Here is an 18,412-nt window from a genome sequence, read left to right on the forward strand (position 1 = left end):
CCGATATCTTCATTGTCATTCTGATATCATCATTATCATTATTATACATAATCATTATTCTGAATTCATTTTCATCATACATTTGTATCAACATAAAAATTCATTCACATTAGAGTGATTATGGTGATATTTAATGATTATAAAGATATATAAGAATGAGAATGAAGATATCAGAATGACAATGAAGATATCACAATGACAATGAAGATATCACAATGACAATAAAGATATCAGAATGACAATGAAGATATCAGAATGACACTGAAGATATATCAGAATGACAATGAAGATATCAGAATGACAATGAAGATATATAAGAATAACAATGAAGATATCAGAATGACAATGAAGATATATCAGAATGACATTGAAGATATCAGAATGTGAATGAAGATATCAGAATGACAAAGAAGATATCAGAATGACAATGGAGATATCAGAATGACAATGAAGATATATCAGAATGACAATGAAGATATCAGAAATACAATGAAGATATCAGAATGACAATGAAGATATCAGATTGTGAATGAAGATATCAGAGTGACAATGAAGATACCAGAATGTGAATGAAGATATCAGAATGTCAATTATGATATCAGAATGACAAGGAAGATATCAGAATGACAATGAAGATATCAGAATGACAACGAATATATAAGAATGACAATGAAGATATCAGAATGTGAATGAAGATATCAGAATGTGATTGAAGATATCAGAATGATAATGAAGATATCAGAATGACAATGAAGATATCAGAATGCGAATGAAGATATCAGAATGATAATGAAGATATCAGAATAACAATGAAGATATCAGAATGACAATGAAGATATCAGATTGATGGTGATATTAGAATTATAATAAAGATTTGTAATACATAATCTATGGATCATAAAATTGATCATCGGTAGAAAATATTTTAATTTCTGTTGATCCAGATGTGTACACTCAAATGTAAGGTAAGGTTTCAACTTTTTTTAAAAAAAACTGGTGAAATTCATTTAAAAAAAATATCGAAATTCAATTATATCCTTCTGACTTTCCTCTGTATTCTCCATTTTATGATTTCCACACAGTGTGGACATATTTCCTGCGTGGGTCCTGACGTGGCGTAAACCTGTATTTTGTACGAAGAAAATGCCATAAAACGGACTAAAACAGAAAGATTTTGTAACCTATTAACACGGGACGTTGCAAGTGTGCATTGGAGTTTTATATAAAGAAGATAAAGAGATCATTTTCAATGGCTGATACATTTTTTAAATCCAGGTGTCTATATTGTAGAGTTGCATTCAATGTGGGATCTGACATGTGATTTGAAAAGTTGTAAAAACATTTCTTTATTTATATAGGTAAAAAAATTAAACCACAACTCAAAGGCTCCTAGTTGCCTTATTAATTTATCTATTTATGTGATTACTCAGGTATTTTAGTCTTTCATAAAAATAATGTCATAGGGTACATTTTACCTAATGTGCAAAGTTTTGCTGTTTTACCCCTTTTTATTGAAGAAACTTTGTCATTTCCTTGACTAGTTGCGTCAAAATGTTATCTTGAAGTCTCATTTCATCATTGTGTTCATTTATAACATAATATACAGTATCTTAGTGTCTTATGTAAAAGTTTATTAGTATAGGGTATTGCCTCAGGAAAGTCATTAATAAAATATTAAAAAGAAAACAGGTCATATTATATTCCCTTCGGAGCTCCACTCATGAGAAAGTTCCGTTTATCTGTACTCTTTGCTATCGATTTTATAAATAACTGTTTATCCATCCATACTAGTAGATTTTGCCTCTTACACCTATAAACTCTAGACCTTACTTAATTAATACCAATAAATAACTGTTTATCCATCCATACTAGTAGATTTTGCCTCTTACACCTATAAGCTCCAGACCTTACTTAATTAATACCAATAAATAACTGTTTATCCATCCATACTAGTAGATTTTGCCTCTTAAACCTTTAAGCTCCAGACCTTACTTAATTAATACCACAGTTTAATTCTGAGATCCATATGTAGTACCGGAAGTGTAAAGAATTTAATGCATACCCATCCTCTTATCCCTCAAAATTTCATTTTATTTCAGTTCCGCCCATCGTTTTCTCGTTTATAGTGCACAAGCATTGTTTTACTTTGGAACGATACGACGCTTTTCATGGAAAGCACGAACATACCATAATGAAAGTTACATGATACCCGCCGTATTAACGCAACTTCGGATGTTTCTAAATTAAAAATTTCGCTGCTTTCATGTTTAATGTTGAATTTTGCTTTAGCGATGCTAGAGTTCGTAGGCAGTAGCTTGCACTTACCAATACTTTCCATGAACAGACTCAATCAAACTGAGCCTGCAAAGTTTTTAATTTTGTCGTAATGGGATTTCTTTAGGGATTCTGACTTTTGCTATTTTAATAATGTACGGTATTGTGGGTTTATTTATTGATATGTTTGTTCACAGAGCGTGCACTTGTAATATATAATTATCACATACACGTGATTCTATATATAGTTCTATCGTTTTATGACCACTGATTGTTCAATGTATATATGATTAGGGAGAAGATAATGGACATGCGCATTACAGTATCAGATAAAAAAATGTGCAATATACAACAAATAATTACTGTTATTTCTGTAACTTACCAATAACAAGCTATACTATTTGAGGCTGAAACACAAACAATTGATACTACAAAATCATGCAGATTTATATATCTAGTTAACCAATTAACTCATATACACGCGTTGTTTTCGCCCCTTTTTCACCCCATTTCAGTGAAAAAATACTCTATATCTGCCTTAAACACTTGTTTCCGTTTGAGAATGTTTATTATTATTGAGAAGTTCCAGCAGGCAATTTTGAGATGTCCCATCGTTGCCATGGTAACAGGAAATTTTATAATTAGCATGCCGTTACTGTCAACATTTCTGCTAAGTTTGATCAAGTTTCAATGAGTATTGAAGCATTTTGTATAGTTTCATAGCAATTCTAGTTTGTATCAGGAGGCTTTTCAATTAAAACAACAATGTTTTACAAAATGCCCATGAATGCCCATGAATGCGTTGTATAATGGGTTAAGTTGAAACATAGTTGTTTTTAAGACCGGTTCGGCGCATTGACCAGTTCTGAACAATCAAGCGAGCCATTCATGCACGGATTTATTATATAAATATTAATATTATAATATTTTAGTCATTATTCTATTTCGGCTTCTAATATTTTTGTGCGATAATTGACTCTACATGAGGCAAAAATGCTGAAATCCATATCGGCATTTTTTATCGGTACATGCTATATAATGTAAACTGAAAGTAAGGGACACATTTTATATATCGATGGAAAAGTTGTTATTTGCCATACAACTTCATCCAAAAACATTTGCAAAAAGTAAACATGAAGATATTCATACCTGTTTAAACTAAGAGACCTATTTTGACCAGTTCCGAACAAGTACATGTATTTTTGATGACGAGATTATTATCAGACTGTACCCAAATGAAAACGTTTCCGCGTTGTCTTATCAGAAATAAAATGTTCTTTAATTGAAATATATGAATGAGTATATGTAAGAAAGTGTGCCAACATTTCATTTGAGGTATAGGTATTAAATTATAATCATTTATTTAAAATGCGCTTACTGTAGGCCACTAAAATAGCCTACAATGTTTTTATTTTATAACAAGCACTGTACGTCTAGTGTAATATTAATATACATTTATCTCTGAAAACTGAATAATGAAATAAAATGCAGACTATAGAGCAAAACAAAACATGGACATGGATGTCTGTGTTAGTGTTGACAGATATTATTTAAACTAAAGATGTTTGTCAATGTGGATAAAATTTAAAACATAGATTATCTATGAAAAGTATTTACCAGTAATGGGACTAGAATGAGTGTTGTTCAAGCATTATTGCAAAACAAAAACTTATTTTCATCTTGGACATTGTATACGATCCCTGTTTTAAACAGAACTTACCAGAAATAATGACAAAAATCAAAAGCATTGCAATGCAATTGCAGTTCTGCTTCATCTCACACCAAGCATGGTGGTGCTTTAAAGATTACAATACCATATACATGTATACCCCGAATGAATATTAAAATAATAAATAAGACTGGACAATTGTAGTGTACTGACTTAGTTTTAGTATTGGCTCGCAAAAATAGTCAAATTCTTCGGAGGTAATATTACAAATGGCATTTGTAACGTTATGTGCACCGGAACTTGCTTCGGAACTGGTGAAACCAACCAGATTCAATCAAGCATTATTCTTACTAGAAAAAAAGATAATAAAAATATATTTCCTAATAATTGTTAGGTTTGAAGTAGAATCAAATATCAACTAGCTAGCAGGTACATTTTTTAAACCAACTATTTGTTAATTTGTATGCAGCTACATACCAAAAGTTGAAAAACTGCACTGGAACCGGTCAAACATTTGTATCGCATTTTTATTAGATTTATTTTATAACAAAGTAACATAAATATTGTAATTTTTTAACCAAAACAAAATGCTTAGGCCATTAATTATCATACTTAATTTTATTGCATTACTTAAAAGAACACATTTACGGAAACGCTATATATACTTTTGTGTAAATCATTATATAATACATTTTTAGTTAATATAGAAAAACGATCAAAACAAAATCTATTATTTTTTAAAGTCCAAAGTTTTCATGCTATTTTTGCCTCATTATTTAGAACATTAGAAATCTATATGGCTATAGAAGGAAAATACATTTTACTGGTAAGTGATGGACAATATTTAGTGTAGTGACGGACAATATTTAGTGTTGTGAGGCCTTTATGAATCGCGCATGCGCTGTAGAATTTAAGAAAATATCATAATGGCGGAGGTTAGTCCAGGATAAGATTTTCTTAGAATTTGAAGAAATTGATGTAAGTATCTTTTAAATATTGAAGCCGTTATGTTACACATTTTATACTGAAACGAAATGATTACTTCATGAAACAGAAATAACTAATGTGCCAACACAAATTACAAAAAGTTAACAATTAAAAACGAAAGTGGATTTATGAAAAACTAGGGGAATTCCCACATTAGGCTAGTAATTATAGATTTTCAAATGGAAAGGCAACACCCATTTATTAAGCATTTGTTAATCATGTTTGTTATCTGAAATCATAATTTTGATGAATACTTTATTATACTAATTTTATAGGGATTTGATAATTTACCAAAAGGTGTTTGGTGAAAACGAAAGTAGAAATTATAAACCAATTATTTCGTTCCTTAATTATTTCAGACCTGAATCTAACCAGTTTCTGACCTAAAATATTCCAATATATAGCAATAATGTAACTCAAATTGTCCATAATCTGACCAAATTCAGACAGTCCGAAAATAAAATTGCCACAGTCAGGCTCACATGCAGGAAAATTTGTCCTTATTTTATTAAATCTATATTCATGTATATCACAGGGTGAGAAAAATGTGCAGCCTGACCAGGAGTTCGAACCTGGGACTGTCAGAATACCATACCCCGGCTCAACTGACTGAGCTATCTGGCCGCTAACACATCTTCTCCCCTATATAGTCAGGGATCATTCTAGGGCGCGATTTCCGCGATATCTCGCAAAAAAATCACCAAAATCTCAGAGAAATTTGTGAAATGAGAGAAAATCTCGCACGGCAATTTGAGCCGGAAAATGTCTAATCACAATCAAAAGAATGCTAAAGTTACACAAAAATATGATGAAAAATTCACGATTCCCATCAAGAATTTAATTTCAAATTGTTTATTAATGAAATCTGTGTAAAAAACCTCCAAAAAGTAGTCCAACACTTTGAATTATTTAGCCTAATAATTGCCGATCGGAGACCGCAAATTCACCGTACGGTATGATGGCTAACCTTTATCTATCTGTAAGTCGAGAATTTACATAAAACACTTTTAATTGATTTTAATAAAAATTGTAAGACACAGACTAACATAAAAATGGACATGTAAGAAACAAATACCGGTAAAATTTGTCTTCTAAATGTAACATCAACCACGGTAAATTTTGCCGTAAAGAACAAATTAAAAAAAATTGTTTTACGATTCCTGGTGAAATAGCCGATAATGAATATTCTTTTATTGAACAAAAATATTTAATTTTATATTATTGCAATCAGCAACAGCTAGAATTGTGAATGTTTCAGCAGAAAAAAGACAAATATTCATTTGTCACATATTTTCGCGATGTCGTGATTAAAAAAAAATACTAAAAGGAAGATGAGTGTTATTTAAAGGTGTTTTATAACACTAAAAATGATGTTTATGAATAAAAATTACTTTAGGTTTACATTGTTTATATTTGTGGATATGGAGATATTTGTCATTATGTGTTCAGGTCACATATTCAATGAATATTTTTTTAATGGAGGGAGGTGTGTGAAGAGAATCATAAAGAAAACAAAATGTAAGGTTATAAAAAATATTCTTCAAATCTCAACAATCACTTCTGTACAATACAGTGTTGTCCAGCAAATAATAGTTGTAGTAGATATCCATGTATAATTCTTTTATATTTCAGAATAAAAGTGTTTATTCTGGTTAAATAAGTCCACTCGAAAGACAAAAAGTTTATATTTGTAAAAAAAAACGTAAATGTATGTAGGCAGCATTTAGCGGAATGAATAGGAAACTCGTGTACAGCTTTACACAGTGTGTAAGAGATTCATCCGATCGACAATTATTTTAGCAAATATCTTCAAAAGGGGGGCAAATTGAAGATTGATATTTAAAGATTTAATGTTGATTAAATAATAAAGGAACAATTCAATTGCATGTTTGGCGGTGTACATGCTTTCGACTAGATATCTACTCGAGCATTATATCCTCATGTCCCGCGTATAAGCTGTCTGCAAACGCTCGTTTAAAAGACATTTATTTGTAATAAAACTATTACCAAGATGCACAGTGTGTTGTTTCCCAATTTTTTTTTATTCTATATTATGTACAATTTAAATATTTGAATTTGGACATGAGGATATAATGCTCGAGTAGATATCTAGTCGAAAGCATGTACACCGTTTAGATACCGGCTTGACAAGCGCTCCACGCAGAGCCGGGATCAGGTCTCGTATTGGTTGGACAGAACGCAAAATTTACTTTCGGTTTTAATTAAATGTTGATTTTCATATTACAATGAGATGTATAAATTTTTATTCTGATTGCATCTAGGAGATAATTCTATTTTCTATTGATTTACACCGGAAAAGTCACGGTAAGGTTCATTTAATAATGATTTATAAAGGTTTTATTATACAAGGGTTATCGTGTTTACATTTTGGAGTCTGCAATCTTTACTTTATTGAGACTTGATGGTATACGGTATTTTTTCATATATGTAAAAATTGTTTGAAAACCATTTTTATCATTGTCATAGATGTCCCATTCGTGTTTAAATATTAAAATAGTTTTGGTAGAGTGTTTACAGGGGCGTATCACGTTGGGGGCAGGATCTGACCCCCAAGCGTCTGTGTGTCTGATCACTATTGTGTGATAATGTTCGGAAGCATTATCGCTGATTGGCTAAAAGCTTCACGGGTCGATATGCATAGGACTGCCTACCTATAGACTGACTCGCGCTGACGCATTTGTGTATTTGTGGTTGTAAACAATTGGTAATGTTTATGCGTCCCCAGGCAAAATGAAGCGTATGTGGAATCCTTGCTCTGAAATATTTGCGTCCAGCTATAATAAACATGCGTACCAGGACGCGGAATAAGCGTCCCAGAGAACCCGAGATACACTGTGTATGCATTAATGAATTACGGACAGGGCGGACCATATTTTGGGACAGGGCGGACCGTAAGGAACAAATTTTAACCTATACTAATACTAAATGCAGTTTATTGATTAAGAATATTTTTTAGGATATTATTAATAACCACACCGAGTTCGATATTATACAGGTGATAATTGACCATTCAGGGCATTTTTTTCCTTCTATAACAAGGGTCGTTATAAAACAAAGTGGCAGAAAAAAATTCACAATTTCAAGAGATTTCACAAATTATTAGGACTTTGTCTTTGAAATACTTTACCTTACGGGGGAAAACTTGATTTATGCCAATTGCAATAACACAGATATTATACACCGAAGGGAACGTGTTACAGTATCGCGTTTTTCGCTTACAGTATAGAATTTTCAAGATGGAGGATTATTTATGAGAAGAGATGTAAGTGATTTTTATTCAGGTCCATACTACTAGTAGTTTAGTTTCTAAAAGATGTTTTTGTGCTTTGATTGTAAGGAACAGAATCCGGTATCTAGTCATATATTTCTTCAGACCCTGCACCGCAGATTTATCTCTATATTGTCTCATAAATGTGCAGATTTGAAGGTTTAAAAATTTGAACCGAGAGACCAACGCATTTTTTTTCCTCATTCCGACATTATTTAAGCATGCCTAGAAAAAGTAAATCTACAAAACGCTTAGTCCTTTGTGTTTAGAAACGTTTATAAAAGTAAATGACCAGTTTGAACCTATTTTTCCTGTTGGTAAAATGAGTTTGAAAAAATAAACAATGTTACAGTATAGAGGCGAGGTAAATTTTGAAGGGTTACAGCATAGACCTAGCGACTTCGATCCAATTTTGTTACAGTTTATACCCAGATTTCGGTTACAGTTTAGATACTTGCAAATGTCAACAAAGTTTCGTGTATCCATTATTTTATGAATAACTCATACCTTTCTATTGAATACATTTCTTGAAAGGTTGTATTACTTTTTTTCCTTCAGCAGAAAAGTTATAGTTTGCTATTTTTCTTACTTTAAGTTTCAGATTGAGACTTTTGGGCAGAATAAGTAGTGTCCTTAGTAAAGGACTGTTTTCACGACAACAACAGTAACTTTTATCGAATTGTATTGAGAGAAGAATGATTATTGCTTGATTTCATTACACATTAATATATGCCTATTAGTAATAAAATAGAGAAAAAAGAATCCTTAACATGAGAGTCCAACACGGAAAACATGAAAATGTTGCAGGATCAGTTTGATTAAACCTGTTCATGGACGGTAGTGGTAACTGCAAGCTACCGTCCACGCCTCCTATAGCACCGGCTTCAGCAGAATTCACATTAAATATGAACTGGTACACTTTAGATTTTTTAACATCTGATGATGTGTTCATATGGCGGTTATCATGGAACCTTCAATGTGACACGTTATTGCCATTCTATGAAAAGCGGCATATTACCCCCAGGTTAAAAATTTCGTGTGTCCTAAACGAGATACAATGAGTGAAACTAAATAAAATGAAATCGGAGGTTATGAAGCCTGCATACCATAGATAAGCTGTCAAAAGACACAATTAACAAGCAGGCAATACCCTAATAATGATTAAACAGTATTTAAATGAGCAATATTTCAACCATAAATTTTATTTTAAGTTGGAATTTCCATCTACAATAATGAATTTTGTAAGTATTTAAAAAGGGTTTGTTACGTTTGGATTTTAAGTTTCAACGACACTGAGGTCATGTGAAAACATTCCTGCTTTAGTGTAAAGAAAGACCCCAGATACCCTTTGTGAAACATTTCAGACACGAGCGGGCACCTGACTAGAACCACCGACCTTCCGTAAATTAGCTTGATAGATTCCTCACATACAAAGAATCCAAAAAATAGATAAATACAGACTTCCTAAAGAAAGCCCAACACGGCAAAATTGAAAATGATTGGATTTCAACTACAGCAGTCATGATTGGATTTCAACTACAGCAGTAAATGAAAGATAATTTGAAGTCGACGGCATTATCCCGACTCTGCCACTACATATGTATTATGTACCTCCATCAGGCTCACTAGAGAAGATATTGTAATTGTCTGACCTTAATTTATACTCTTTATTTTTCAATATTATTTCATGAAAACTGCTATACAGAATGTCTGAAATTTTAATTTAATAATGACAAAATAATCGTAAATTCAACAAAGAAGCATTCGAAATGACGCCATGATCATGATTTGATTTGAATGCTTTTGGTTCGAGACGAGAAGGGTCTTTAAACATTGCCTTTTTCAAAATCTGTTTTGGGTTTTTGTATCCCCGATTGCAACCGAAACCATTTGAACAACTAATAGGTAGAAAGTCATGTAAATTTCATCACATTAAGTCAAGTAGTTACTGAGCGGATGAGATTGAACACACATGTGTACGACAGACGGACGAATAGCCATCGGGCCAATAAGCTCACAGAGATTTAAAAGTCTATGTAACATCCATACATTTTACCTAGTATATATAGAAAATATCGAAGTCTAAACTGTAACCGAAATCTGAGTATAAACTGTAACAAAATCGGATAACAGTCGCTAGGTCTATGCTGTAACCTTGCACAAATCACCTCGCTCTATACTGTAACATTGTTTATTTTTTCAAACGCATTTAACGAACAGGAAAATAGGTTCAACTGGTCATTTACTTTTATAAACGTTTCCTAACATAAAGGACTAACGTTTTGCAGATTTACTTTTTCTAGGCATGCATAAATAATGTCGAAATTGGAGAAAAATGCGTTGGTCTCTCGATTCAAATTTTCAAACTGTCAAATCTGCATATTTATGAGACAATATAACGATATATCTGCGGTGCAGAGTTTGAAGAAATATATGACTAGATTCTGGATTCTGTTCCTTACAAGCAAAGCACAAAAACATCTTTTAGAAACTAAACTACTTGTAGTACGGACCGGAATAAAAATCACCTACCTGTCCTCCCAACAAATAATCCTCCATCTTTAAAATTCTATACTGCAACCGAAAAACGCGATACTGTAACACGTTCCCTACGGTGTTATAGTTTGAATTAAGTTAAATGGTTTTTGTGCATGTTTACCCAGGTTAATGTACTGACTTAAAGCAGATTTTACACAGGTCATAAATTATAAACAACTGTTTCCGGTTTTAAAATGTCACGAAATGCCAAGTAGTCTTTTTTCCCACAATTTTATGGCATATCGCGCTTTTCTCACAAAATGAACAGGCCCAGGCCCCTTCACAATTTTGACAAAAAATGCCCTACAATTGTTGGGATATTACATGCCATTGTTTGTTAAATAATAAGACAGTAATGCTGCTATAATTGAAATTCTTTATTAAACAATATGATACAGAAAATACTTGTTATTCACATCTGATATTGTTAACATAGTGGCATAGTAAAATTTAATATATCAGATTTAACATGTATTTTTCTATGAAATAGTGACAAAAAACATATGTCTTGCTAGAAATCGCTTCTTATGACAAACGAGTGTGTACCGTTCCTCTCGGCCCTGGCTATGAGCAGAAAACTGTACTCGAATGTTCTCAAAAACCATTCAGGGGTTTTTAGAATTTTGATATACCATGGGTAGCTGATATAATTACGGGTACTCTGCGCCTTATCTGATCAAAATCGGTCTAGTAATAAATAAGTTATGAATAAAAAAATCCCTACCTGAATCGGGTGAAAAATCGGAGTGCTCCGTAGCCGAAAAGTCACGTGGTATGGCCACATTGATAATGTCACGGATTTATATAACAGGGATCTGACACTCCCAGTTAACCCTATATAAATGCTTAAATATCTTGTCCCGCACCCGATAAAGGTACATTGATTGATAATTTACCGGTGCTAAGCGTAAATGCCCGTTTGCAACGGATACCTACTTTACAAAATACCATACAGCTTTTCCATTAATTATCCGATTTTGGAAATTTAAAGTTTATTTTGAAGAAAAATACTTGTTTAATTCAAATTTCTAATTTATTTGTTAGCTCGACTTTTCGAAGAATATGAGAGCTATAGGGTATGTAAGTCTCGTCATGTGACTTGCGAGATTTCACGATATTTTGCACTTCCGGGTACAAACAAATATCAACAACATTGCTTATCTATATTGGGTAATACTTGTATGCCGGTGGGAAAGTAAAACTTATATGGAAAAGCAAATGATATGTGGAAATTGGCAGAGTTTTTTGTTTTGTAACGAAATGCAAATGGTTTCATCTTGTGAACAAGTATCAATGAAAGACAACTTCGTATAATCTTCAGGTGGGTGTGTCGTTTCAAATTCAGTTTATCCCAATAAATGTTGTAATATTTTCATTTCCATGTAAATCTAATAAATTTGTTTTTTGATACAACATCATTCGCATCTGACACCAGACTGGTGAATTTGATTTTATCAATTTTCTATATAGCGCTACCTGATTATCTCTCAGAAGTATATAATGTTTAGAAATTTCGGATAGCGCATATTTCGGATAAACGTTTCCATATGATTATCAGTGTGTTTTAGTTGAATATATTTTCTTCCAACTGAAAATATTATTTATTTATAATATTATCTTTATAAAGCACAAACAGTCAATCTTTATATAACCAATTTAAATTGTCATAAAATTCAATGAAATATTTTGCTCCTGTAGATATTTTGACTGAGGACATTGGTGAGATGAAAGACGTCAGTATCCATTGTATATACACATGCATGGTCTGCTGTAAAATCGTTTTTGGTAAGAAATATATACTTAAAGCTACTTAAACTACATTTATGAAAAATAAATATTATTGTATAACATATAATGTTCTCGTTTTTTGTAAATAATTACAGTGTAGCTAAATTAAACAAACAGTATGGCATATGTAGTTAATTCATGTTAAATACTGTTTAAAGTATTTTTCTCAAGTAAGTGGGTCATATTTTTTAGTTAAATCATGTTCAGTAAATGGTTAAAAGAACTTAGTCACTATCACATTTTTTAAAAGATCAGTTGTCAAGCAAATCTACAAAAACTAGGACACCAAGAAGTGTTCTTCCTTTTCAACATTATTTTCTATTCATGACAATATGAAAATGATTGAAATTTATAGCTGACCAATTATTATTGCTTTCAACTCATGATAAATTTTCTTTATATACAGGTATGTGATTTCATGGGTTAGATCTTGGGAGTACTTGTCATGGCTCTTGATTTATTTTGGAGTGTTCACCATCAGATTAGACCACCAGGCATAAGTTGAAAGGAAATGTCCATACACAGTCTTGGAGTACATAGTGGTAGAGACATGGCAGTCCATTACAGATTTTGACTGAATTAAAGCTTCTTAAAGCTCCATGTCTTGTGTAAAACTGTCTGACTGAATGTTTTGTATTCTAATAAAAACTAAGGTTGAAGACACTTCAAAATATATGTCAGTGTAAAAATGTTAAACAAAATATATGTCTTTATTAGAAATAAATAACCTGTCTTTGTTAGAAAATAAATAACCTGTCATTTGTAACTTTGTATTAACTTAATTATTCAAAGATAATTTATCTTCTGCAAATGGGCTGCCCAAAAACAGTTTCAACCAGGCATCATGTAGTTTCAAAACAGTTAAGATAAAATTTGTTATAAATAGACTTGTAAATTAACAGGAATGGTAAAAAAGATAAATGTTCAGCATTAAAAATGTTTCTATCTTTGATTGAGTTTCATTTCATATTAATCACCATGATCACTGCAATTGTAAAAGTAATGTAATCTTTAACCATTATTTAAATATCATAAAATTATCTCAAAGAAAAACTTGTTTCTGAGGCAAGATGTGTAAAATTCCTTCCAGTTATAGCCTTTCACTGCTCTTAGAAAAGCCATGATTTGCATTGTACATGGCAGGTAGTAATCAACCAGAGTAAACAATATTAATGCAATTCATCTGTGTTGAGTATTCTGTAGCAAAAACACTAGCTTGCTAGCCCTTGTAAGTCCAAGTCTCTCTCTTAATTGGAGAAAACTTGCATTCTGCATTCCTTTGAAGATTTTAGTATCAGAGGGGTAGTTATTACATACCATATACTTCTTTGGGGTTTCAAATTACCTGTTTTATAATGTATTGAACCTGTTGACATTTGACCAAAAGTGAATTATCTATACAATACATGCAAAACTTAGGGTTTGCACTTGATACAAAACAATTACATCACTGATACATAATATACCCATTGGAACTGTTTCAAAATTGTCAATGTTTCAAAAAAAAAAAAAACACCACACAATGCTTTTAACTTCTGTCCATGTACATATGTGTAAATGTAGTCATTGAAGAGCTGTCAAGAAACTTTTCAATCAATATTATTTAGATAGTGTCTGTTTCGATTTCAGGACAAACAAAATTCAAATGACATGCATAGTATTTTAATATAGTCAATGCTTGCATATTTCAAGCAATCTAGCCATTGCTGTTAGAGAATTAAAGTACACAGTGACACTTATTTTTGCAGATGAACTCTTATGATCAAGCACTGCTATAAATATATGCCAAATAGTAGAAACAAAAAACAGTTCATAAGTTTAATAAACTTTTATTTTTACACAATTTTATAGTGCACTGCTTAGCATATATATCACACTGATTTTCCAGTGGAAGAAAAACTTCAGGAAAGCACTTGGAATTATTATTAGTTATTTGGACAATGTAACTTTACACTGTGAATGTCTACTGATACAAGAATAAGAATATTTCCTTTTACAAATGTAAAGACTTTGAAAATTAACATGAATAAATTATCATAGAGTTATAAATCATATTCTAATTGAAAAATGTTCAGCTTGATATCAAAGCTTTGATTGCAAATTTGTGAGCTTATCAATGATTACCTCACAATAATTAGTAGTAGATGATATATAATATTTTTGCTAATCTTTACTTCATAGTCATTTAATGTCCATAATGTCATATGACTATACTGTGATTCCATGAAAAAACCTTATCTCTGGTGTGTTATCAGCTTTGGTATATATAGAGTTATCTAGTTTTAATACTTAAAACTGCAATGAAATGTGGATATTTTACTCTGTTTCTATCATTGTGAAATTAACATGTTAACAAGATCATAGTGTCAAACACCATAAAATCATACTCTTTATACATTAAGATTTTTGTGCTGGGTGTCATTCATCTTCTTCAGGAAAGTACATTTGACTATTCTCAATGGCTTATATTAAACTAATATTTCACTGTAACTGTGTGTTCTCTGATATCATTCTCAAATTAAGGAACTGGAAGATTGTAGTTGCAATAAAGGTCTTCATGGACAAACCCTCCTTCATCTTTTCCCTTTTTATCTGCAGAATGAAAAATCAATAAATATGTTGTTACAAAGTGTAAGACACTAGAAATGAATATTTACATTACATAAAATAAGCTGGTCATGATTGACAGAAATATTTCATATTTGAAGTAAATAAACATTAAAGATAAACAACAACACATAATATATAACAGTCAAAAAATATTGATCTTCTTGAATGTGAAACATGACTATTTTTAATGTTTTATTTACTTATCAATTATCATGCAGGTGAAATCCAAAAGTTATTAAATTATAATACTATATTTTGATAATTGTTTTATTCTTTCCGATCTCAACTAAAAATTAATCAATTATTTTACATGTATTTACCTTTGATGTATAGATATTTCAGGATCATAGGCAGTGCAAACAGTTGATTAATGGTCCATATTGAACAACTGTATATTCTATACTTGTCATATACCTCCTTGTCTATACATCTGAAATGGTTTAATCAAATATTATATTTTTTAATTCAATCATAATTTGATAGGTACCATGTTAACATGTATATATAAATTGAAAAAGGAACAAGAATAAAATGGAAGGGAAAAAATATCCGAATTACTGTGCAATGTCCGAATTTTGTATAACTTTAATATACACTAGAATTAAAGTGTTTCTCCATTGTTTATTTCAATAAGTTAAAATGGTTTGAATTAATTTCTCACATCAGTAGTTTTAAAACAATACTAAAAGCTAAACAACTAGAATTCACTACCTTGACAAAACATCCGAAACAATTGTCACTATCCGAAAATAAACTAGTTTTATTAAACTCTATAAATCCCTCGTTTTTCCGTCAGATAATTGACCTACCTGCATTTTTTTGACCCGTGCTATCCATTCCTTCAAATCTGAAGAGGACCGAAACAAAATTCAACTTCTATATCCCTCGAGTTCTTCGGGTTACCTATATGCCGTAACCCGGTAAATTTAAGTCTGCCGAATGTACCCCGGAAGTGGAAAATCGAAAGTGAAATTAAAAACGAAGACTTACGGGCCCCTATTGTAGTCGTATTGTAGTTTTATGCATTCATAATAATAAAGCAGTGATTTACTTGATAAAACAAGCCTTTGTACCTTTTTGGTCAATTTTATGTATTCATAGGTAATTAGCATTATTATAATCAAAAACACCCTTGTGACAACTTTTTGGAATATTCGAGCCAATACTGTCCTCCAACAGTTCTTGTTAAAGATACTGGCTATCTGTCCACAAAGACGATTATAAAATTAACTTGACGAAATCCGCTGTGAATTTACCTTTTTCAGGGTTCCCACGCTGTCCGGGAAAACGTGAATTTGAAAACAGGAGCTCCCGGCCTATAAGAAGTCCGGGAATTACAATGTAGTGTTTACATAAAAAAAGTCCGGGAAGGTACGGGAAATTAAGTCTGGAAAAGGGGAGGTACAGTACTGGACACGCGAAAACTCCGCACAATTCGGCGTATTCGCGCGAACCCTCATGCCCCTTTATAAACGAAGCGAATACGCGGCAACTTGAGATAATTCCTGCGAAATCAACTCGCGGCGATTTTGTCGTGAACATTTGCCGTGATTTGCCGTGAATAATACATGTTACTTTGTATAATAAAATGTATGTTGTACTCTATGAACTTGAGACCCATTAGTATTAAAATGAATAGACATGATAACATGTATGAAAATTATTTTAGTAGATCTACATGAAGTATTGTATCAAGAAAATCTTGTAATTTTTTTTGTAATTAAATTTTTATTGTCGACCAATCAACCCTTGCATCTTGCTACCTCATCCCTACTCATCTCAAGCACCTGGCATTTTTTTACTCGTGAAATTAAAAGTAAAGAAAGTCTCAATTTAAGTGATAAAACATTCACAATTTTCATTCAATTATAATTAGCGTATTAGACGTAATAATTAGTTACACCTGTGAATGGGGTAATAAATGTCGCACTGTATTGTTCTAAAAATAGAATAATGCGAAAGTAAACAACAGATTTTAATTACATCTGTATTATTATCTAAGATAACAATTGAACAATTTTGTTATCGTGTGTTTTTGATGTTACAAGTTTCCATTACATTTTGTAATTTTAATCTCGTTTTGTTATTAACTAATTTCATCCAGCACCCTGATTGCTTTTTTTTTTCGAATACAAAATTTATACGCTGTACACTGTACATGTTCAATTGCTAATAATAAATATACATGACCATTCACAATTTTTTTTCAAACTTTTTTACTATAGGTATAGTGAAAATTAAAGACCCCCAGGCGGGACCAAGTAGTACATGTACTTTCTAATACAAATATTGCTGTAGATTCGCCGTAAATTACTGCGATACATCACGGCGATTTTTCTTGAACCGCCATGAATTTGGCGAACTTGCACGCGGCAATGTTTTACCGCGTAATGTCACGTCATAGACTACACTCGCGGCATTACGCGACTTTTGCGGGTTTCGCATGTCCAGTACTGTACCAAAAATAAATAAAAAAATGAATAAAACAAGTTTGAAATTAGCAAGTCATATTTTGGTATCTTCAATCCGCCATGGATATGACTTTTATACAAAGCGTGCAATATATGAACTTAAAAAGTCATATTTCCGTATCTTCTTTCTGCTACGGATATGACTTTTATTTAAATTTAGAACATGCAACGAATATACGTGTAACATTTTTTTATAACAGTATCAAATTTAACCATTTTTGGCATGTAATTTCATTTTATTATTAAAAATATCATAATTATGAAGAAAAAACTTTATGAAGTATAAGTCATATTCGGGTACCTTCTGTCCTTCACGTTAACCCATGTACTGAATCAACCGTTTTCCAAATGTCGTGGATTGCCAGGTAATATGCGGTATGTCTTAATACCGGAGATGAATCATCCTCAGATAATGACTTTATAAAAATATGACTTATATTTTTACAAAGTAATTATTTTTTTATTATATTTTCTTGATACGAAGTTTTAAAATAATAAAATGATTTTACATGCAAAATATCGTTAAATTTGGTCCCATAAATAAAAAGTTATAAGTTATATTCGAATTACGTTCTATAAATAAGTTATATTCGAATAACGTTCTATAAAAGTCATATCCGTAGCGGACAGAAGATACCGAATATGACTTATATTTTATAAATTGATTATTTTTTTATTAACTTTTCTCGATACGGTGTTTTATTAATAATAAAATGATTTTATATTCAATAATATCGTTTAATTTGGTTCATAAATAAAAAAGCATTTACATAAATAACCACAAAC

General features: G+C 31.5%; 1 long non-coding RNA gene across 2 annotated transcripts; it reads right to left on the reverse strand.

The window, feature by feature from the left end:
• Window positions 1–14,398: 14,398 nt before the first annotated feature.
• Window positions 14,399–16,066, reverse strand: LOC132733432 (uncharacterized). Of its 2 annotated transcripts, none has more exons than XR_009626166.1 (3): window positions 15,965–16,066; window positions 15,476–15,585; window positions 14,399–15,137 (listed from the first exon to the last, which is right to left on the reverse strand). It is a non-coding gene; the product is annotated as an uncharacterized LOC132733432 (long non-coding RNA). The 2 variants fall into 2 exon arrangements; XR_009626165.1 differs by having other exon boundaries at window positions 15,867–15,994.
• Window positions 16,067–18,412: the final 2,346 nt, after the last annotated feature.

Source organism: Ruditapes philippinarum, unplaced genomic scaffold (genome assembly GCF_026571515.1).
Source record: "Ruditapes philippinarum isolate M1 unplaced genomic scaffold, ASM2657151v2 ctg5776_1_1_1_1, whole genome shotgun sequence".
Classification (NCBI taxonomy): domain Eukaryota; kingdom Metazoa; phylum Mollusca; class Bivalvia; order Venerida; family Veneridae; genus Ruditapes; species Ruditapes philippinarum.